At 44.0% G+C, this 23777-nt stretch overlaps 2 protein-coding genes across 10 annotated transcripts in view; both read right to left on the bottom strand.

The window, feature by feature from the left end:
• LOC308478990 (uncharacterized protein) overlaps positions 1-23777 on the bottom strand; it is a 377493-nt gene that overhangs the window by 15692 nt on the left and 338024 nt on the right. The window lies entirely within an intron of this gene.
• The window catches only part of EPB41L1 (erythrocyte membrane protein band 4.1 like 1), a 172951-nt gene that overhangs the window by 142514 nt on the left and 6660 nt on the right, over positions 1-23777 (bottom strand). For all 9 annotated transcript variants that reach the window (XM_081009181.1, XM_081009177.1, XM_081009182.1 and 6 more), the window contains exon 2: positions 4612-4666. The gene's annotated coding sequence lies outside the window, so the exon portion shown is untranslated. The remainder of the gene's footprint in view (positions 1-4611; positions 4667-23777) is intronic.

Genomic DNA, 23777 nt, shown 5'->3' with positions numbered 1-23777 from the left:
TTTTAGACGTTGCTTAGAAACGTCGCTTATTTAGAGGCGCTTTGAAATGTGCATTTTCTTTTACCCAACTAGTGTTCGTGGAGGTTTTTTAAAAACTGATGTTTTTATTTTTGCAATTTCTGTTTGTGCACACCACCTTGTACTTTCACAAAAGGGTAGATTATAAGCAAGCAAACAAACAGAAATTCTATGAGGACAGAATGGTCATGATAGCACAGATAAAGAAGCTATGTGGGTCTAGTTTTATGAGAAACAGAGGGCATGAGGGCAAGGATAGCAGAACTCTCCTCCACCTGTGGTTTACCTTCCTGAAACCTGTTCCCCAAGGTGATTTTTCTCTGATATCGGAACTGTGCCTGGCTAGTTTGAAATCACCACGGTCCTCAATGTGACACTATATTTAGTGTCAGGTGTGGGGAAAATTAAGGCAAGGCTTAGAGAAAAGGAGATTTTCACAGCGCAATCCTCGGATTGCCAATGCTTTGTGTACTGTTTTGCCTAGTGGGCTACAATAGATTTCAAACTATACAGGCATTTTGACCTTCACCTTTTCCAGAAATGTTGCAAACAGATGTTCAGCAGGAAAATAAGGTTCATGGCACTAGAAGGAATGCTGAACTACCCAAGAGGTGAAGGTGAAATATGAAGTATGAATTAAAATGGGCTTCCACTACAATAGTTCGGTATTTATCATTGTCTCAGTAGGATCACTGATGCACAGAGTGCTGCATCTCCCTCTTAACCTTTGGTAGAACAGGTCTGACAACAGTTCAGAAGCAAAACAAAATGCAGTTATTGGGTTTTAAACATGTGAGATTGACTGTGAGCTATGACTGTCTAAGACCTGGTCTGTCTCTCTTCCCTTGTTTGTTTTCCTTGTGTGTGTGTGTTGATTATCCTTGTAAGACATTGCTAAGTGCCAAATGCTTAAAAAACAAAACAGAACAGGTAAAAAAATAGTGTGGGCTAGCATAGATTGGAAAGAGGTAAGATAGTGAGATCTCTAGTGAGATAAAGTCTCTCCCTTTGCAAAGGCAGGCTTCTGTTTGAAGCAATACAGAGCAGAGAATAGGGGTGGCCAACCCCTAGGCTCAGGGGTCAGATAATGCCCCCCAGCGCTAATTTAAATTCCACTCAAAACCCCTTTTGGCAGTGGTACAATAAAAGGTGAAGTGGGCAGCAGCACTGGGTTCAGCAGAGATATTTAAACCTCTCCATCAACCCAGCACCCTGATAGGGATGCAAATCATCCTCTCCCCTTAGATAAGATAATAATAATAATAATAATAATAATAATAAGCCACCAATGATGTAGAAGATATTAAGAAAGAGTACCTATTCTTTTCTTTCTTTCTCTCTCTCTTTAATGAAGGGAAGGGAATAATCTCGGGGTTTACCTTTCATCTTTCTTGTTCTTGCTCAGTTGGAAGTATATCCTGTTCCAAGTGCATTTAGAGCTAAATATCCACAACCAAATATCTGAATACGTAATCCCAAGAAAAGGTTTGATTGGGAATTGTAGTGATCATGTTCCAACCCAGAGAGACAGGTTTTGTAAAAAGGAGGAAGATTACAGTATTGTCTTAGTTATGTGTTCCTTTCCCCCCAGGAAAAAAATGATCACAATCATTATCCATAACAGGGAGCTGGGGGTGGGCGGAGGGAAAGATGTGAACTAAGGCATGCCCCTGACCCAACTCTTGCAATAATAAAATGTAAGGCACTTGGCATTACAGAGTAGAAATTGCCCATAAAAATTTACAAGCCACACACTCGAGAGAGAGAAATCTATCGCCCCTGAGGCATGTGCATGCATTTTATCTTCATCCATGCCACTGACCCATTTACAGCTCTCCTCAAAGACATGGATTTCCCTTATGCTACTAGTGTGATATTTATTTTCCCTGACAAGACTGCAGTTACTGCTACACAGAGAGATAGAGAGAGAGAGAGTAGGAACCTGCCTCCTGCTCTGGAGAGATGCACGAACCCCATTGAAAAACAAGAGTGTTTTTCCAGGTCAAATTTCATCTGAGCTGCAACAGCATCTTCAGACGAGCATTCCCAACACAGGATCAAAGTGTCAGAACCGAGGCAGATCTGACAAGGATCTTCAGATCACTTTAAAAATGGAAAGTGCCCATGTTTAAGGACTATCCTCTAGTTTACCCACAGAGAAAAAGTTGTACCAATAAGAGGCTCCATACTTTACACAGTCCTTGTGTTCTATGCAACATGCTCATCAAGCAGGTGGATATGTGCATTTATTTTTACTTTGTTATTTTTTTAAATAATTGTATACTGCCCTTCATTTGAAGATCACAGGGTGGTTCACAACATAAAAATACAAAATGAGAACCCAAAATACATAATAAAAACAAAAACAAACCAATAAAAAACCAACCCACAAACACATTTGTTTTCCTTGTTTTCCTTTTAATTTTGTTTTTAAGTTGTATATCATTCAACTTGTTTTTATTATTGCTTGTAAGCCACTCTGAGCCCGGCCTTGGCTGGGAGGGCGGGGTATAAATAAAAATTATTATTATTATTATTATTATATTATTATTATTATTATTATTATTATTTAAAAGGGCACAGAATGTTAATCAGTCAAAGGCCCGGTTATAGAGAAATGTTTTTGCCTGTCCCTTAAAGATATGTAATGAAGGTGTCAGATGAACCTCGCTAAGGAGAACACCCTACAAACAGGGAGCTAATAATAATAATAATAATAATGTATTATTTATACCCCGCCCATCTGGCTGGGCTTCCCCAGCCACTCTGGGCGGCTTCCAAAAAAATATTAAAATACTGTAATACATCAAACATCAAAAGCTTCCCTAAACAGGGCTGCCCTGCAGGCTACCGCAGAAAAGGTCCGTTCTTGTGCTGCCACCCTCCGGACTGCTCATGGGGGAGGCACACAAAGAAGGGCTTTAGATTATGACTGCAGGTTCTGGGTCAGTTTATAAAGGGAGTGTTGGTTATTGAAGTATTGTGGTCCTCAGCCATTTAAGGCTTTATAGGTCAAAACCAGCGCTTTAAATTGGGCCTGGAAACTAATTGGCAGCCAGGGCAGTCAAGTCAGGATCAGTGTAATATGCTCAAACTATTTTGCCCTGGTGAGCATCCTGGCTACCAAATTCTGCTCCAGCAACCCTATGTTTAACGTATTGCAGTAATTTAACCCCCATCATTCATACACAGTAGTCACAGAACACACTAGCATGATTCCACACATTATAAAGCTATTTGCCGTGTGTAAGCAAGTGTTATTATGGTGTCAAATTATTTACAGTAAACATAAACATTAGGAAGAACTTCCTGACAGTAAGAGCTGTTCGACAGTGGAATTTGCTGCCAAGGAGTGTGGTGGAGTCTCCTTCTTTGGAGGTCTTTAAGCAGAGGCTTGACAACCATATGTCAGGAGTGATCTGATGGTGTTTCCTGCTTGGCAGGGGGTTGGACTCGATGGCCCTTGTGGTCTCTTCCAACTCTATGATTCTATGATTCTATAAAAAGCATGGAAAACTCTTCAAAGCACCAGTGGCTGGAAATGTGTGCTGGTAAGGGGTGAGAAATCATTTCTTCAACTAGTTTATCTTAGAAATGCTTTCTGTGCACATCTGTCTAAGTGCATGAACTTGTACACGTCTGTTTGCTTGATTGTTATCACCTCAAAACGTCGTTCCTAATTATTACAATATATCCTGATCCACCTTCACTCTATTCTGTATGCGTCAAAAATTTGTTTACTACAATCAATTGTAGAAAACAGCTCCAGCAGCTACTAGTATGGAAGACCACTATGATGTGTCATCAACAGACATGCACTACTGTGGCAGAAAGGTAAAAAGACCCCTGGATGGTTAAGTCCAGTCAAAGGCGACTATGGGGTTGCGGCGCTCATCTCGCTTTCAGGCCAAGGGAGCTGGCATTTGTCCACAGACAGTTTTCCAGGTCATGTGGCCAGCATGACTAAACCGCTACTGGCACATAGAGGACCGCGACGAGTGCCAGAGCACATGGAAACGCCATTTACCTTCCCGCGGCAGCGGTACCTATTTATCTACTTGCACTGGTGTGCTTTCGAACTGCTAGGTTGGCCGAAGCTGGGAGAGAGCAACAGAGCTCACTCCGTCGCAGGGATTTGAACTGCCAACCTTCCAATCAGCAAGCCCAAGAGGCTCAGTGGTTTAGACCACAGGGCCACCCATGTCCCTACAGTTTGAAAGTATGTCAGTGCAAGTATCGGTAAATAGGTACCACTGTGATCCACCCTGGTTGCATTTGGCCTCTTCCCACATGTATCTCTTAACTTATCTAAGATGCCAAACTGCAAGCAACTCAGTTTGGAGATCCAGTAGAGCTTGAAGCTGCTTGCAGGTGAGCCAACCAGGGTAGATTCTTATTGGTTTTTGAAAGCAAACACCTTTTAAGCACTAGCGGAGGAGGCAACAAGTAAACTACAAGATGGTACTTTTAAAAGAGTATTTGAAAAAAATGATAGAAAGACCACAGTCACTTTTTTTATTGGCAATCTTCCATTTAAAGAAGCAAAAGTGAAGGGTTTGATGAAAGACAATTAAATGGTTATAGAAAACTCACCCAGTCTCCAGCTGCTGTTGGACTATTTTATCTCCGTTCAAGCACTGTTCAGACACTAGAAGGAGAAAAATGAGAGTGAGACATGGGAGGAGAAAATGTAATGCTGCCTTTGCAAAGAACAGAATTGTGTCTCCTGCAAAAGTTGTCACTGTTAATATGCCTCTCATTTCTTCATAAGATCTGGGATTACCTCTGTTATCTGAACATTGCAAAGCAGTGATGGGAAAACTCTGGTCTGTAGGCTTAATTAGCCCCTCTAGGTTTCTCTCCGTTTGGCCCATGAGGTCATTTTGGCCAAGTCACACCTGACATAATATACGATGTCAGGTGTGCAACAAGTGAAAGAGGTTTCTGGCCAGGTGGAAAAGGTTTTCGGGCTAATCAGAAACCCCTGCAAAGCCTGCATAAAACCCAGGCCTTGCATATAGCTGTGTGTGGCACTTTGAAGCCCCAACCTTTCAGGCTTCCAAATGCCCTTGCAGCTCTAGGAAAGCTCTATCGTCAGGACTTCAGAACAACAAGCAGGACTCCGTGCAAACAATGACCATCAGCTGATGGCCAGGGTTTGAATGGAGCCAAGTGCAGCCTTTGAAGCAAGTCATCTGACATCATTGTGGCATCAGGTGATTGACAGGAAGGCAGCCTCACTCACAGGTGATGGGGGAGACAAGGATCTGGTCCAATGGCCAGAGCCAGTTCCCTACCCCTGCTGCAAACTGTAAGTAGCTCCATGCAATATGTGGCAATTATGTATTTACCATAGAGACCCCTGAATTCCTGGTAGTAAACCTGAAGAGTCTGAATAATAAATATATCAAACATCCAGGTACATAACATTGGAAAGCCCTGAGCCAATCTCATCTCCCAAGCACATAATTACTCAAGGAAGTACACCTGTCATTCACCCTTCAGACATTTGTTACATGAAACGCTGATGAAACCAGTATACCCACAATAATGCTATAACTATGTCCTGAACAATTGTGTATTTACTACAACCAAGCAAATTCCCTTGTGGGGTATAAATATGCATCTTTTCACTGACAAAAATGAATGAAACAGCAGCATGTCCTTCAGTCAGCCAACTACTGTGCATTCAAACTTATTTATGAAAGTAATAGAAGTATGTATTTACTAGATCCAATCTTGGGAAAACAATCCACCGGTCAGGAAATGAAATGGATACTTTTCTGGCCTGCACAAGGAATTATTAAACACATTCTAATTTTAGAGCCATCTGTTCTGTGTGCCATTATCTTCTCATTATATACATTAACTTCACCACTGCTGCTCCAGCAGAGACACCAAAGTTCTGGAAGGCAACATTTGGCCTGCGGAGTTCATTACAGGCCCAGATGTGAAAGCAACAAAGGTTTGGTCTTGGACCTTGAAGGATAGCTTAGAAGTCAACCCTTCCGTCTGCAGCCTGTGTAAGTTTAACAGCAACTTGATTGAAACAATGTAAATAGCATCCTACACTGGCCTGCATCTCACATTAGTGAGCTTCTTGCAGAAGGAAAGAAGAGCATTTGAACAAGGGCAAGGAAGAAAAACTGCCCCCTTTAGCCAGGCTGCACATCTTCATTCTGTCTGTGCAAAGACTCGATGGTACATACAGCTCTAAAAGAGCCACTGTTCTAAGCCTGCAACTTACGTGGGGGGTTACATTCCAGGGATTGGCAATATCATGTCTAGTCAAAACACATCAGGTGCAATGGCGGGTGGGATTGCCAAAGCCTTTTTTTCCTGAACACCTGCTTCCTTTTTAATTTTGTCAAGTGCATCAAGCTGAATGCACCCTAGTTAAATGTGCGCAAATTGTGGCTTACTGTTTTTACAAACAACCAGGGCAGCGTAGATTTTCCACCAAGAAGTCTTCAGCCTTAAAGGTTAATTTGATATGACCCCTTGGATATAATGCTTTGTTAAAGGAGAAAAGCTTGCTTTCATCTTTTCATCCTTCCCAAGTGCAACCATGACCTGTACACCTTTCTCTGCATATTTCCTGCATATCTCCTCCCATTCACAGGGAATCATTTAATCAGTGCAAATTCATGCAAAGCTAATAAGAACCCTATTTGGGTCAAAAGAGTGTATTTTTGTTCTAGCTGTGGAAGCCAAGGCTATTTAAGCTGAGCTCTGGATTTCTGTGGCCCACCCAAATGAAGGAAAGCTTTTGGTATTAACCCAAACTAAGAGGAACAATTATTAATTGATTGAATTTATTAGTCTTCATTTGCCACACCAACTCAAAGTGACATACAATGCTTTAAGCAAGCTTACATTAAAATCAGCATTAAAAAAATCTAAAAGGCAATCCTATTTTAAAATGAACAGCATACATTAAAACATCCCACTCATGCAAAAAGGCTAAAGATATTCAAAAGCCAAAGGCCTGATAAAAAAAAGGAATGACGGAACCACCACAGAAAAGGCCTGTTCTTGTGCTCCCACCCACCAGATCCCCCTTGGGGGGAGGCACACAAAAGACAGCCTCAGATTACTATCGCAAAATCCTGGGTCAGTTCATTTAGGGAGAGGAAGTCTTTGGGGTATTGGTGTCCTAAGCCACATAGAAGAGAAGAAGAAGAGTCTGGATTTGATATCCTGCTTTATCACTCCCCTTCAGGAGTCTCAAAGCAGCTAACATTCTCCTTTCCCTTCCTCCCCCACAACAAACACTCTGTGAGGAGAGTGAGGCTGAGAGACTTCAGAGAAGTGTGACTAGCCCAAGGTCACCCAGCAGCTGCATGTGGAGGATTGGGGAAGCGAACCCGGTTCACCAGATTACAAGACTACAGTAGTACCTCTGGTTGCAGACGGGATCCGTTCCAGAGGCCCATTCGCAACATGAAAAGAGCACGACCCGCAGTGGTGCATCTGCGCACACGCGGGTTGCGATTCACAGCTTCTGTGCATGCGTGTGACATCATTTTGCGCTTCTGTGCATGCGCGAGCTTCAAAACCCAGAAGTAACCCTTTCCGGTACTTCGGGGTCGCCACGGGACGTAACCTGAAAGAACGTAACATGAAGCGGACGTAACATGAGGTATGACTGTACCGCTCTTAACCACTACACCACACTGGTTCAAAACCAGGACTGCGAATTGGGCCTGTAACCAAATTGGTACCAGGTGCAGTTGGGCTGTGTCGCATATAATGAATTGAAGTAAGCTAGTCTAGAGGTTACCAAAGTGTAAACAAAAGAAGTTAGGCTCTCTCTCTCTAGATAGTGGCTGGGCCACTAACCCAAGTTGATGGAAGCCACTCTGTGCCACTGAGGTTCCAGAAATACCCCAAGCTATGTACTTGCTCCTTCAGAGGGAGTGTAACCTCAGGCTACTGCTTCCAAAATGCCACACAAGACAGAACTGCAGTTCTTTGGGTGGCATCTTCTCTGTCAGGGGTGACTAACCTCTTTCAGCCCGAGGGCTGTATTCACCCTTGGCCGACACTCCTGTGGGCACATGCCGGCAGTGGGTGTGGCCACCCCTCACTCTACTACACTGCACAGTCACACAACCTTCCTCCCCCCTCAGTTGATCCATGTTGAGAATGGTAGCTATCATTCCCTCTTCACTCATCAAATGATCGAGCTCATGACCAGGGTGGGGGCAATTTGCATCCCTGTCAGGGTACTGGGCAGGGCAGACGAGCTTACTCCTTTCCAACTACTGAAGTGATAGGTTTGCTGCTGCCAGAGTCAGTGTATCTCTGGAAGACCAGAAACATTTGCTTGGGGGCTGGATGAGGTCCCCTATCTGAGGTTAGCTATGAATCAAGAATTCTGTCGCAGGGGCTGTACCAGTATACGTACTTTATCTGCACCTATTTTATAAACCGTACACGCCTGCAGGAGAATAAATACATAACTAACCTTATTATCTGCTGGCTACTAGACAATACCTTATTAGCATGATATTTAATTCAAGTGGCTACATCTTTCCAGTCAATTAGAGACACTTTTGAATTACAAAAGGCAGTTCAGTGTAGTATGAGCCCTAAACAAGTCAAAATCCTGCACTACAGTAACACAAAAATCTGCAAAATTCATTCGGCAACCCTTCCACATATATTCATTTGCTCTGCATAATTTATTCTACTTTTGCTAATCTTAAAAAAAAACGGCCCAAAATATTTATGTTCCTAACACTTTGGCACTGGAAATCTTATTCCGTCTCACCTTGGGCTTCTGAAATTTCACTAGCCTTTGCCTGCACACACTGAAGTTTATTTTGTAGCCATAGAGCAAATATGGCAAACTGCGGCCCCGCAGATGTTGCTGAACTACAACTCCCATCACCCTCGGCAAGCATGACCAATGATTATGGGAACTGAAGCAACCTTCAGAGGGCCAAAGGTTCCCTACACCCGCCATAAAAGCTAGAAATTTGCTTTAAACCATGGGCATAGCCAGGTTTTATTTGGAGGGGGGCAGGCATTATTTTGGGTGGGGCAAGCATTATGCTTGGGGGGGGGGTGCAGAACACAATTGGTCAGTTAAATATTTTTATTTATTTACCTGTTTTAGGAGGGCACCTGCCCCCCTCCAGCCCCCTGGCTACTCCCATGCTTGAAACTAAAACGATTCTCAGAATGCACCAAATTGTGCATGTTCACAGACTCTTAAAACTCCACCCCACCTATAAATGCCAGCTGGTTAAAACAGCAAGCAACAGAGAAAGAAATAACAAACAAAGCCAAGAACAGACAAGAGCAAAAGGGGCAGGGGCAGTGCAAGTAACTATCTGATCAATGGCAAAGCCAGCCATTCTTGATATTCCAGTTCTTCACCTCTGGAAGCAAAGCCTGCCAACTGTTTTCTAAATAAACATAGCAACATACACTGCAAGGACAAATCCTCAAAACACACTTGTAACAAAATTTCTTTAACTCAATAGCAGCTGCAGAAGAATGATGAATGCAGTGCCGCAGACACAGCAGTCCATCTATAGGACCTTAATAAAAGTTCAGGAAGTGGCAATGGCAACTTAAACAGGTAGTATCTTGGAGAAAACACGTTCCTTCTTGTGAAACCTCTTTCTGGGGTTTGATTTTGCTTTGTTGCTGTTCTCATTTTACTGTGACATCTTCAATCCTATTATATGATTATTGTGACATTTTTCATTTAACTCGCAATAAATGGCTTCCAAGTGGAAATCCACACGATCAAGTCTTGGTTGTACTTGTGGCCAGCAGTTTTATGCACAGGCAAAAACAAGAACCCTTGCCATTAAAACGACTACAATTCAGCCAGCGTGTCACCTTCCACCTGACCCTTTTTGACTCCTTATTCCTCATGAGCATCTCAGTTTCAACAAACCTCTTAACAACAAAGGGGGATGGGGCGAAAGGCACATGGCAAAATTACATCACGGTATTCTGCTAATGAAGACCTTGAACAACACTGCCTCCAGCAAAGTTGTACTAGCAGTCATACAGTGAAACTCAAATATACACAGTAATATTAATGAAACCACTCGTCGAGGTAATTCTTCGTGTTACATATACAACAGCCTAGCTCAAGAGTCGCCAATGTGATGCCCTGATGATGACAGGACCTTGTCATTTCCAGCACCACTGCTCTGGAACAACCTCCTGAGAGAGGCTTGCTTAGCCCCAGCACTGTTAAAGTTTTGCCATTGGCTAAGAAGCAATACAGTGGTACCTCGGGTTACATACGCTTCAGGTTACAGACTCCGCTAACCCAGAAATAGTACCTCGGGTTAAGAACTTTGCTTCAGGATGAAAACAGAAATCGTGCTCCAGCAGCAGGAGGCCCCATTAGCTAAAGTGGTGCTTCAGGTTAAGAACAGTTTCAGGTTAAGAACGGACCTCCAGAACGAATTAAGTACTTAACCCAAGGTACCACTGTACAAGGCAACTTCAGGCAGGGGTTTTTGTACTGTGTGATGGGGTATGCTTTGATTGCGATGTGGTACTCAATCTGGGTTGTGTTTGATTGCTGCTTTGGTTTTAACGTGGTTTTGTTGCTGTTTGTACTTTTGGGGGATTATTATTTTTTTTAAAAATGTTAATGTTAACCACTTTTGATAAAACAAAAGCGGTATATAAATGAACAGACACTCAGTGTTCAAAATCAGCCAGGCGCCTTTTGTACCCGACATCTCCACCATCTGGAGGTGCGGGCCTGGGGATCACTGGATCTGGACTGTATTCACACACCAATACGACACCCTGTTGGATTCTATCAGTTACATTTCATCCGCACAATCAGAATGAATTTCAGGAAGCAAAGTGCTTTTGCTGGGCAACCTAAGCAAGAGTGGCAAACAACGCTATAGCTAACTGTTACAGCTTGTCTTCACTTACCCCACCCCACTGCCCTGCTCAAAGTTGTGAATAATATTCTTACATTATGAATGGTCCATGTCACCATTAAGAAAAGGAGACAACCCAAAGAAACAGTCCTGGTGTCATTTTTGGCTTCATTCCAGGGAGGGGGAGGAGGAGGAGGAGGAGGAGGAGGAGGAGAGGAGTTTGGATTTGATATCCCACTTTATCACTACCCTAGGGAGTCTCAAAGTGGCTAACATTCTCCTTTCCCTTCCTCCCCCACAACAAACACTCTGTGAGGTGAGTGAGGCTGAGAGACTTCAGAGAAGTGTGACTAGCCCAAGGTCACCCAGCAGCTGCATGTGGAGGAGCAGACACACAAACCCAGTTCACCAGATTACGAGACTACCGCTCTTAACCATTACACCACACTGGCATGCATGACCCAAGTTCAATATCACCTGTTTCCACTGAGATTTTATCATCCCAAACTAATTAATCTACTTTGTCCAGAGTTGGCAGTTTACTTGGAAGAGCCATGAAAGCCCTTTTTCAAAGCACTGCCCTGTTTGTGAATTCACTGAAGAGAACCGAGTCCTCGTGGGTGCATTTGCTGTGCTCAAGTGGGTTCAAAGCCTTGCAATCTTGCACCCATAAAACATGAAGCAGCCCACTGGAAAGCAATTGTGTTGAAAGAGATACCTTCTCCAACATGAGTCAGTGTTTAAAGTGTAGCCAATAGAGGAGTGTTTTTGTAGCTAGTAGAAAAGAAGACAGAGTCTTGATCCAGCGTAAGCTATATGAGATATATTCACCCCACAAAGGTGGAAAAAAAGGATTCTGCAGTTCAATTCTATTTTAGAATTAAGGAAAAGATAAAACAAGTCTCCATGAAGCCACATGGGTAAGCAGCTCAGCTGCACAGGTGTGATCTCCTAGAAACTGCACTGAACTGCTTCGAAATCCTGCTATTCCTGCTTTTCCACTCTTGAATCCACCTGCCTAACTGGTAACAGGGCAAAGTACAAAGCTCAGTGGGAGCGAGTTAAGTTTAGACAGAGATGGAGAACCTGTAGCCCCCTATATGTTGTGAGTACGTCTCCCACCAACCTCAGCCAGCAGTTTCCATGGAGGGCCACAGCTTCCCCATTCCTGGCTGGAAAAATACCTTGAAATGCTTTTCTATTAAGGAAGGAAAATGCACTAGATCACATGGTTTCTCTTGGTGGAATATCTCCACAAGCTAGAATTAGCCCTGGAGCTGACCTTGACACACAGACCTCTGCAGAGGCATCTATTATATTCAAGATTATGTGGGTTGGGGAATAGAAAGACCAGCCTTCCCTCTCAGGAAGGGCAGGTGGCACATCAAAGGAAATGTTGCCGCAAGATCCATGGTTCTGATCTAGAAAAAGAAGGCTCTGAACAGACTGTTAGATTTTTGGAAACCATCTTGGCTGTGAGTCCTGGAAGACCTGCTCCTTGCCTTGCAGGCGTTTTCCACCAGGCCTGGGAGGGCAGGGCCCTGACTGACTCCAGCTACAAAAGCTGAGGCTCTGCTGATCAAACTCTTAGGTGTTGTTTAGGGGATTTTGTTGGGGAGGGGCTGTTGCCGCTATTGATATAATTTTTTTGTAGCTTTATTTTAGATCTTATGATTTATGTGGAAATTGTTCAGTTTGATTGTGTATTTTTGAGGTTTTATTTATGGCAACTTTTGTTATGTTGTGTCTATGTGTTTTTTCCATGTTGTAAGCTGCCTAGAGGATGGTTTGGACTATGGAGAGGCAGCATACAAATAAAATTATTTATGAATACAGTGGTACCTCGGGTTACAGACGCTTCAGGTTACATACGCTTCAGGTTACAGACTCCACTAACCCAGAAATAGTACCTTGGGTTAAGAACTTTGCTTCAGGATGAGATCAGAAATCGTGCTCTGGCGGTGCGGCAGCAGGAGGAGGCCCCATTAGCTAAAGTGGTGCTTCCGGTTAAGAACAGTTTCAGGTTAAGAACGGACCTCCGGAATGAATTAAGTACTTAACCCGAGGTACCACTGTATATGAGAATGAAAACCTGGTACGGATGGCGGGAGAGAGCTGAAAGAGGATGCAGGAAACAAAGACAAAGGAAGAAAACAAAAGGAAAAATCCCTTCCAAGATGGCGTTCCTGCCTTTTTCTTTTGCCATGCCTAGAGCAGGCAATAAACCTCCTACCAGTAGCAAAAGCAGGAAATAGGGGGCTGTCTTGCCTCCTGATGTATTCCTCAAAATCTTAACTTCCTGCCAGTGGTAAGAGAGGCGGAGACAACCCACATGATGGATCCCAATTCTCCCCAACAGGAGAACATGGAGAACATGCTTGGCAGGGGGTTGGACTCGATGGCCCTTGTGGTCTCTTCCAACTCTATGATTCTATGATTCTATGGGATATCCTGCCTGATATGCCATTCAAACGACATACACATCACCAAGTGATGCTTTCGGTGTTGCCAACAAGGCCCCTGTGGTGTCAGAATGCCTGCAAGCCAATGGTGGGCTGAGGGGAGACAGAATGCCCATGTTTTGTGGCCCCTTCTCTTCTGCGCTTTTAGATATGGCAGCCATTATGCCTATTCACCAGGGCAGCCCTTTTGTGACATGGCACCCTAAGCAATCTTTCAAAGCACAGAATGTGCCCACTGGCCCAAAAAGGTTGGCAACCGATTACAGTAATGAGATACCAACTCCAGACATGTGCAAGGGAGAGCATTTTCTCTGACCTACACTTATGGCTAGTTTAGGTATGTGACCACACCTACATAATATTTGTATGGGGCAAGCAAGCACATATCTAATAAAGAGTGCGCACAGACCTGTTTTGGGGTTTTTTGCCATAAATGTGTGTTGTGGAAATTTATGCATCTTTCCACTCTATGCAAGCTTAATATTATATGTTAAATAGCTCCGAGTGGAAAGGAGGCCTCCATCTTTCCTTCAGGCATACTCCCACAATATACCAACACCTATAAAAGCTCATGGGAGTTTGTGAAGGAGATTAAAGGCTCTTCCTATCACCCTTTGCCATCTCATTAGAGTAGGTGAATTTGCTACAGTTTCTGCACATATCCACCTGCAATTAACAATACACCAGATAGCTTCCAACGCTACTGTGTTCAACAGGCATCTCCCTTTAGTGACTGCTCCTTCACAATGTTATCACCTCACTTGGGAAACACCAAAGGGCTAACCAGGTATTTAATTGTCCAGCTTGAATCTCCCTTCCCTCACATGCAATTTCTGAAGGGACACAGTAGAGGATCAAATAACTTTTGGAGCACGGAGATAGAGAAAGTGAACAAGAAGATTAAAAGGCAGAAGAAGACACAGCCACATCAGGAACAACAGGTCACCAAAGACAAGTTGCCCTTTCCGTTTTTGCTTCACTCACCATCACAACAGCAGTTGCCCATTTTGACCACGGTGTCAATTGACAGGGTGGGAAATCAAAGCATTCTGATCAGAAGGGGAATGCAGTTCCATAAAATCCGAGGTTTTATTTGTCTGGACAATCAAAGTAATGACTGTGTTTAGCTCTGCTGCACTGATGCCTCGGCCACAATGAGAAGCTTGCAGGCATCAGGCGGAATTCAACATTGCACTATTACAAACATTTCTTCTGTGCAAGAGTATCAGCTTGCCAGGCAGAATGGCCTCCCTCTCCTCCACCTGCATGCTGTTCTTCTGACCCCCCTCGAGCCAATTTCTGGGGGTGTGGGGTATGAAGCAGGGAGAAAGCTTCATTGCACAAGTCAAAGCCCTTGGGCAGTGCTTCCGCTGACAGGGTTCATTAGGTGAATCCTGCCCATAGTGGAAATGCTGATGGAACATTATTTTTTGTCTCCCTCTTGGGGAAAGCACCAAACTAATTTCCTGACCAGCCCTGGTACATATAAGATCATTTGGAATATTTTAGCATATGGCCTTTTAATAAGTAGGCCAGTCTATACCCTGTTCCTCATACCTTAACTGTGTTTGGAGCCTAATTGATAGGCATGTGTTCATTTCAGCCAGTGGGTTGTAGTGGTTAAAGTCTTGGACTGTGACCTGGGAGACCAGGGTTCATCCGTGAAGCTCACTTAGTGACCTTGAGCCAGTCACTGTCTCTCAACTTAACCTACTACAGAGAATTGTTACAAGAGTACAATGCAGTAGGGGCGCACCATATATGCCACCACCAGCTGGAGGTAGAGCATAAAATAAATATATGCCCTCTAGACATGGCTTGCCCAACTTCATGCTTGCAGCCGTAATTTATCGGACCATAATTTATTTAAAAGATTTGTTCCTGTCTTGTTCAGAATTTAACTAAGGTAGCTCATAGATCGGACTTGCCCTATCATGAGGCAGAATGAGGCAGATGCCTCAGGCGTTGGCTGCTGTAGAAAACAGCCCTCATCATTTCATAGAATCATAGAATCATAGAGTTGGAAGAGACCACAAGGGCCATTGAGTCCAACCCCCTGCCAAGCAGGAAACACCATCAGAGCACTCCTGACATATGGTTGTCAAGCCTCTGCTTAAAGACCTCCAAAGAAGGAGACTCCACCACACTCCTTGGCAGCAAATTCCACTGTCGAACAGCTCTTACTGTCAGGAAGTTCTTCCTAATGTTTAGGTGGAATCTTCTTTCTTGTAGTTTGGATCCATTGCTCCGTGTCCGCTTCTCTGGAGCAGCAGAAAACAACCTTTCTCCCTCCTCTATGCGACATCCTTTTATATATTTGAACATGGCTATCATATCACCCCTTAACCTCCTCTTCTCCAGGCTAAACATGCCCAGCTCCCTTAGCCGTTCCTCATAAGGCATCGTTTCCAGGCCTTTGACCATTTTGGTTGCCCTCCTCTGGACACGTTCCAGTTTGTCAGTGTCCTTCTTGAACTGTGGTGCCCAGAACTGGACACAGTACTCCAGGTGAGGTCTGACCAGAGCAGAATACAGTGGCACTATTACTTCCCTTGATCTAGATGCTATACTCCTATTGATGCAGCCCAGAATTGCATTGGCTTTTTTAGCTGCCGCGTCACACTGTTGGCTCATGTCAAGTTTGTGGTCAACCAAGACTCCTAGATCCTTTTCACATGTACTGCTCTCAAGCCAGGTGTCACCCATCTTGTATTTGTGCCTCTCATTTTTTTTGCCCAAGTGCAATACTTTACATTTCTCCCTGTTAAAATTCATCTTGTTTGTTTTGGCCCAGTTCTCTAATCTGTCAAGGTCGTTTTGAAGTGTGATCCTGTCCTCTGGGGTGTTAGCCACCCCTCCCAGTTTGGTGTCATCTGCAAATTTGATCAGGATGCCCTTGAGTCCATCATCCAAGTCGTTGATAAAGATGTTGAATAAGACTGGGCCCAAGACAGAACCCTGTGGCTCCCCAGGGTCTCTCAAACTAGCCTCCTGTTCTGCCCTCAGGTACAGTGAGGGACGTTGTTCCATCACCACTGCAACTGCTCAGGTTCTCCACATGGAATTGGGTGGGGAATGCCATCTTGTCTGCCTCAGGCAGCAAAATGTATTTGGCCTGCATATATAAATAGATGTGGGTGGCGCTGTGGGTAAAACCTCAGTGCCTAGGACTTGCCGATCGTATGGTCGGCGGTTCGAATCCCCGCGGCGGGGTGAGCTCCCATCGTTCGGTCCCAGCTCCTGCCCACCTAGCAGTTCGAAAGCACTCTTAAGTGCAAGTAGATAAATAGGTACCGCTTTATAGCGGGAAGGTAAACGGTGTTTCCGTGTGCTGCGCTGGTGCTTGCTCGCCAGCTGCAGCTTCATCACGCTGGCCATGTGACCCGGAAGTGTCTTCGGACGGCGCCGGCTCACGGCCTCTAGAGCGAGATGGGCGCACAACCCTAGAGTCAGACACGACTGGCCCGTACGGGCAGGGGTACCTTTACCTTTACCTATATAAATAGAAGCTGGGTGTGCACACATGCATTTGTTGTTTGTTGTTTTGCTATGTATTTTGTGTGTTTTTTAATACTGTGGTACCTCAGGTAAGAACTTAATTTATTCTGGAGGTCCATTCTTAACCTGAAACTGTTCTTAACCTGAGGTACCACTTTAGCTAATGGGGCCTCCCGCTGTGCCACACCGCCACCACATAATTTCTGTTCTCATCCTGAAGCAAAGTTCTTAACCCGAGGTACAATTTCTGGGTTAACAGAGTCTGTAACCTGAAGTGTCTGTAACCTGAAGCATCTGTAACCCGAGGTAACACTGTACTGTGGTCCTCAGATGAAGGTATTTAAATTTAAGTGATATTAATAATAATAATTAAAACATCACAGGAAAAAGAACCAATGTTGCCCAATCCAATAGATGCCAGTCCATTACACCAGTGGTTCCCAAACTTTTGTAGGCCTCCTCCGCCTTTGTTCCATAAACTCATCCCCAGTGCCCTCTACCCTATAAAGAGTTATATTCAGGACAGTTGTTCACACGACCCACAAAGGAAGTTTATAACACAATAAAATTCAGAACCATAACAATTAATTGCACATTTATTCAATATCCAATTAAAACGACTTAGTTTAATTAAGTCAACAAAACTGATGAACTTGAACCAGTGATATCAGCATTTCAAAATCACATAGTCATTGACACCTCCAGCACCCCCATGCCACCAACTTGCCTCTTAGCACCCACTAGGTAATCCCCCCAGGGGGTGGTATCACCCACTTTGGGAACCCCTGTGTTAGAACAAATGTAGCACTGCCCAACCAGCCTCATCCTGCCCTCAGGCATCCTGCACCTGCCTGGCTTCAGTCCAGGGAGTAGTGCAGTCTGTCACCTTCTTCCTCCTCAGCCTCAGTGTTGCCCCTGTAGAATTCAGGAGGGTGTGGAGAAAGCTACAAGTCTCAGTGGGCAACAGCCACCACTGCTCTGACCTAAGAAAGATTATTTTTTAATATTCCTAAAAAGAAGGACTTCACAGATGAAGGGATATAGCTTAGTGGTAGAGCATGCGCTTTGTATGCAAATTTCAATATTTCTGCCAATATAATATGGCCAAGCCCCTTTTTAATAAAGAGATACCAGCTCTCCCCCTTTTTTGCAAGGTACGAAGGCCCAGGTGGGCAGAGAAGGAGAGAGAAACCGCAGACACCTGGACTGCCCAGCAGTGTGTGCCATGTTACCCAATATCGACAGAAACTCCTGCCAGCAGAAACGGCGCCAGATCAATAGTGCATCTAATTAGAGCACTTTAATTGCTTCCATTGTTCATTCGGATCCATCATCCCCACACTGTAGTTCCAGAAATATCCAACAACGCCTCTTTCATCCTCCTCCTCTCTGCCTCTTCAACATTTGCATTAATACGAGAAAGCCACTTTCCAGATTCCAGACCTCTGATGGGAGAAATGGTGGAGGGGGGGCGGTTGAAACCGGCAGTCTGTTGCCTCCTCCGCCTTCAAACACTTGACATCGCTCCAACTTCACCTGCCTCACTACAAAAAGCAGCCCTGACAGGCACTCATACCTGGCTGCCCCCAGCCAATCATGCTTTCCAGCAGCACTAATGGCAACAAACAAGATTAGTCCATTACAAAAAGAGGTGTCATTATAACGCACAGTGGGGTTTTGCTGGGCCTTCTTCTTACAAGTCTCCATCCCTCCTCCCCCCTCCACACACACACACACACACACACACACACACAGGCAATGAAGTGACTCTCTTTCCACCAAAACGCAGTTCCCGTCAAGATCCTGCACCAAGGAAGAAATCAAAGCTAAAAATATCTGCTGAAAGGTGCCACACTACAGAGACAGGCATAGGGATAGGGAGGGCCATGAATTTATTATGAGCCCCTAACACAGCTTCAAACAGCCTTTGATCTCTCCCCCATTTATTCAAATTTTAGGGGGAAAGGGGGAGAAGAGAAGACAGACAGAAAGAAAACAACATTTCCTTTGTGCAGAAGGAGACTGCTCCACCCTGTGCATTTGCATTCAGATCTGATGCACGGTAAATACCACTACAGAATACATCCCAGGTCTCCCCAGCTTTGAATACAATGGAGGAATGGAAAAATGTTCAGCAATAAAAAGATGAGATTAAGGAGTTAAGAGCCCATTTGAATCTACAGAACACTTTGGGGTCTGTTTAACAAACAAGGGTCTCTTTTTTCAAATATGAATTGCAAGGAGAGGCAACAGTAGAGGCTTTCTGAATAATTCAAGAGAGAGGAACCTGTTCTTCACTCCGAGGGCCACATTCTCCTATTGTCAACCTTCTGGGGGCCACATGCCAGTGGTGGCGGATGGGGTCAGAGGCAAAAGTGGGCAGAACAGCTTGTGTGAACCTTACCTAGACAACAGGCTAGTGTCTACATGCAGTTACACCCCTATCTCTAACCTCCACCCAGGCAAGCAAAAAAGCATTAATCAGAATTCAAGAATACACTCCAGTCAGGCAAAAAACACACAAGAAGGGCGGAAATAGGGCCATTTATGGGTATGGCTGGGGATACAGCATGTCTTAGCTGGAATCCCAAAGGCCACCTAAGAAGGCTTAGCCCAAGGTTCCTCTGCCCTGGAATAGCTGAACTGGAGTTGCAGAAGTCAAATAACTACTTCTGGAATAGAACAAATGAAGTGCATAGCAGCTTATCGCTACATTTAATTCTGTGCACCACAGCTGTTATTATTACCAAAACTAGAAACACTCTTGCTGTGGTGCTTAATCCAAGCTGGTAGACATTTTCAACTGCCTGAGCTATTGTGAAAATAGAAAGTTGCCTGCAAAAAGAATTACAGGTGGTCAAACGGAGATCTTGCTCAAAGCCACGTGGAAATACACAAAGAAAAAGCGAACCAACCCTTTGCACCTAGGAATCCAGGTCTGGATTACATAATCTGCAAACCAGCCTTGCCCAACTAGTGCCCTCCAGGTGTTTGGAACCGCAAGTGCCATCAGCATCAGCCAGCATGGCCAATGGACAGGGACAATGGGAACTGTAGTCCAGAACAGCTGGGGGGCACCACGCTGGGTAAGGAGGCAAACTTAGCAAACAAAAAACTCAAGGGAATCATGTTAGCACCAGTGTGGAAGTGTTTGCACCAAAGGATGGAACCTGTCATCTTTCACCATTGCCTTCAACACAAGAGCATGGCTAACATAATAAACATCCTGATGTTTATTGCCAGGGCGCCCTGACACAACTGTCATAACTTTCAATAGCTATCAGCCAGCTCCTGCAAGCAAGCATTTATTTAGATTGTTGCACTAATCCTTGCAATGTTTTTGGTGGCAATTTTCTTTCATTCTGCAAAATACAGCAGGAACCTGCTGACTCAGAGGCATCTGACTGCTCCAATGAGAACAATGGGCTGCTCAGCTACATCTGTCAGATGCACTGTGCACAGGAACTTTCATACAATTTTCGAGACAGCAAATTTACACATGTATGTAGGTGTGCATACATGCCATACGTTTTGAACAATGCAATTCGGGGGGGGGGGTTCTCTCTGCTTTATTCTGTTCACTACTCCCACCAAACCATCACTCTGGAACAGAGACACGTGTGTGCGTGTGTGTGCAGGGAATGACCCAATCACTTCAATTAAAGGGGCACTAGTGGGTGTACAAAAACTTGACTCCTTTATTGAAGTGAATGGAGAAGTCCACATGGGTGCTTCAGAGTACATAAGGGGCTCTGGATTTAGGACAACACTACTGAGTTAGAAAGGAATCTCAAAAAAGGGGTGAGAAATGCTGAAATGATGCCTAACAGATACAGAGCTGCCAAACCTGTCCTGTAAAAATTACAACACACCAAGGAGTGTATTTTACATTCAAACACACACACTTCCCTATGAGGCAATGACATGATTCCCCAGGTAACAAAATATTAACATTGCATTCCACTTCTCCCCTTTTGCAAAATGTCAAAGCAAAATCATGCAGCTTGCCAGTGAGTTTCCACAAACACTATGAGAAAGAAAGTGAAATCTCTTAAACCAATACCTTCGGCATCAGACCTTCCAGTTCCCTGAGAAATGTAACACATCATGGGAAGTTTTCCAAAAGTAGCAACTGGGATCAGGTCTCCAACTGATCTCCATAGTTCAAAAGAAAAACAAAACGTGTCTTGCCAATGGATCAAAATGGACATGGTTTGCAAATTTTAGTTTTAAGAGTGCAAATTCATTCCCAATGAAATCAGTGCTGCAAAAATCCACCTCTTTCATTAGGGAAGCCCCTTGGAATGCAACTCCCCTCATCAAAATACTTGGAGGAAGAGATGTACAAACATCACTGTTGTTTGGAAACAAAACACACTGGTTCTCATCTCCCAGAGCCACGAGTTAATCAACCACCTATTTCTGCAGCACAGCAGAGCAGTCAAACTGCACCTTCCTCAAGATGTATATGTGCTCCCATTGCAGCGGGGATCACAAATGCTTCATCCCTATTTATGGGAAATGCCTGATTTAATGCCTCTGCTACCATCCAAAGTTGCTGTTAAAGCAATAAACGCAACCCAGTGATTGCAAACAGAATGGGGACATTTTTCACTGCCATCAATGGTGGGCACAAGGGAGGTACACACTGGGCACAAAGATAAATGGGCAGGAGAGAGAGGAAGCATCAGTAAGGCTTAACACGCCAGCTCACGTTTCTCATTCCGCTCTGAGGCTGAAAAAAAGCTATACTGTACCAGGCAAAAGATTTGTTCCGTGTGTACACTTATATTTACTGCCACAACACCTGTCATGCTGATCGGCAGGGTGGGGAAGTGAGGGTGTATACCTGCAGTACATCCCACTTGCACTTTGCATGCAAGGGAAAAAACTTATTATAACTCCTTCCAGCAGAGCACACCAGCACCAAGAAGGAAAGCAGGTTTTGTCCTCACTGCACCAGTGTACTCAGGGATGCCACTGGATCAGAGGCGCCACTCTCCCAGTGGTCCAGGTCATTCTAAATTAAACTGCATGCCAGCTGTACAGACCTATCCTGGGTTCCATTTTTTTTCTTCACAATAGAAATTGATGGGTGCAGAATGTCCAAATTCAAGGAGGGAGCACCATCAATCCTTCTTACACCGGCCTTTGAAATCCAGAAGCATATTACCAAAGGGTCCAGAGTGTTGTTCAACCTGAAAAGCATAAACTATCTAAGAACTGGCGCTCCTATCAAATAATTGTCTGTGTAAACAAACTGGCTCTGGGCCACCAGTGGCAGGAGAGGAAGACTGCAAGAGGCCAACTTTTGAAGATTCCACACAGACACTCAGTATCCAGCTTTTTCTCTTCTGCTCAAGTTGCTTAAAACTTACCTTGCTGAATACAACACAAAGGAATGCCACAAAGCCTGTTAAGAGTAAATCCTTGCTTGCAGAATTGCACCTCGCACCCCCACAGCAGGAGAAAAAATAGCAAAATCCTTGACAGGCAAAGAGCGTTTCAGCAGATTTTAGAGAAACAAAACACAAAGGAGGGGTGAGGAAAAGCCATGTGCTGAATCTCTATAGTACTATCAGTATCCTATTCAGCTTCAAAATGTGCCTGCATATTTAAAATTGAGCACATGGTCATTAACAGGTCATCTTCTGTTCAGTTCTCCTTTTCTCTACAAAAGCTTCTCCTGATACTCAAAGTTAGTTAACAGCCACAAAGGGAGGATGAGAAACAAAGACATCATATCACACCCAAAATATCATCAATGGATTCAGTCAATCATAATGAACACAAAGAGGAGTTGTGAAGCTTCATACTGTTGTGTGTCTCAAGTAGATGACAGGAAAAATCAAGGCATTACGGATACAGAATACTATCTTAACTCATTTAGGCTGCTATTCTCTGCACGCTAACCAATGACAAAGTCCCACTGAACTTAATAAGGCTCATATCCAAGTGATCATACATAGGACTGCACAACACAGAACATGCAATGCAGAATGAATTCAACTAGGCAAGCTTCCACACATGGTGGAACACAATAAGCTGCCTTATACAGAATCAGGCCATTGGCCCATCTAGCTCAGTATTGCAAACTGAAGGCAACAGTTCTCCAAGATTTTCTACAAGAGTCATTTTCAGCTCTCCCAGGAGATGCCAGGGACTTTTCTAAATGCAAAGCATGGGTTCTACCATAGAGCTTCCATTGTTTCATTGGGTCCAACTACTTCATCGCTCTGTTTTGGTAAATTTGCTTGTCAGAAAGAATGGTGGCCACAGAAACCATGGGAGGCTTGAAGCCTACATAAAGCCAACAATATTATGGTAGTCAGCTGCAACAAAATGGAAGGCAGGGAAACCAATTTGCTAGACTTAGCTCTTAAAGTGGTCCAGTGGTGGAATGCTGAATTATTCTGCCTCTCTTCTAACAGAACAAAAATTAAAACCACTAGGTTGTTGCAGCAGAAAGTGAAAGAAAAAAGCAAGATACAACTGAGCAAACATTCTTGGCAGCAAGACTAAAGATACTCCTGCTATCATGCAAGTTTTGGGAAAACATTCCAGTAAGAGGTCTAGAACAAAAGAGGGGGTGTGGCTCAGAAAACTAAAGGTATGGTCATCATGGGGGGGAATTGGATGTGCCTGCCTTAAATAATGCCACAACGAAAGCCACAATACACAGAATGGATTACAGCACAAACAGCAAAAAGTGAAATACCTCAATGTCTATTACCTACATCAATCAATTGCCAATGACTCAATTAGGAAAATGACTGGTTCACTTCTTGCCATATGATTGTATTTCATGCTGAATATTATTATATTCAAGAAATAGAAATATGCAAGGACCCATCCTTATCCTCCTGTACATGCTTGTTTCATGTTTCAGCATTAAATGTTTCAATGTAAATTACCTTCCTGAAAT

The sequence above is a fragment of the Podarcis pityusensis genome (genome assembly GCF_964106645.2).
Source record: "Podarcis pityusensis genome assembly, chromosome: 6".
Lineage (NCBI taxonomy): Eukaryota > Metazoa > Chordata > Lepidosauria > Squamata > Lacertidae > Podarcis > Podarcis pityusensis.
This window is presented reverse-complemented; position numbering and strand designations above follow the sequence as displayed.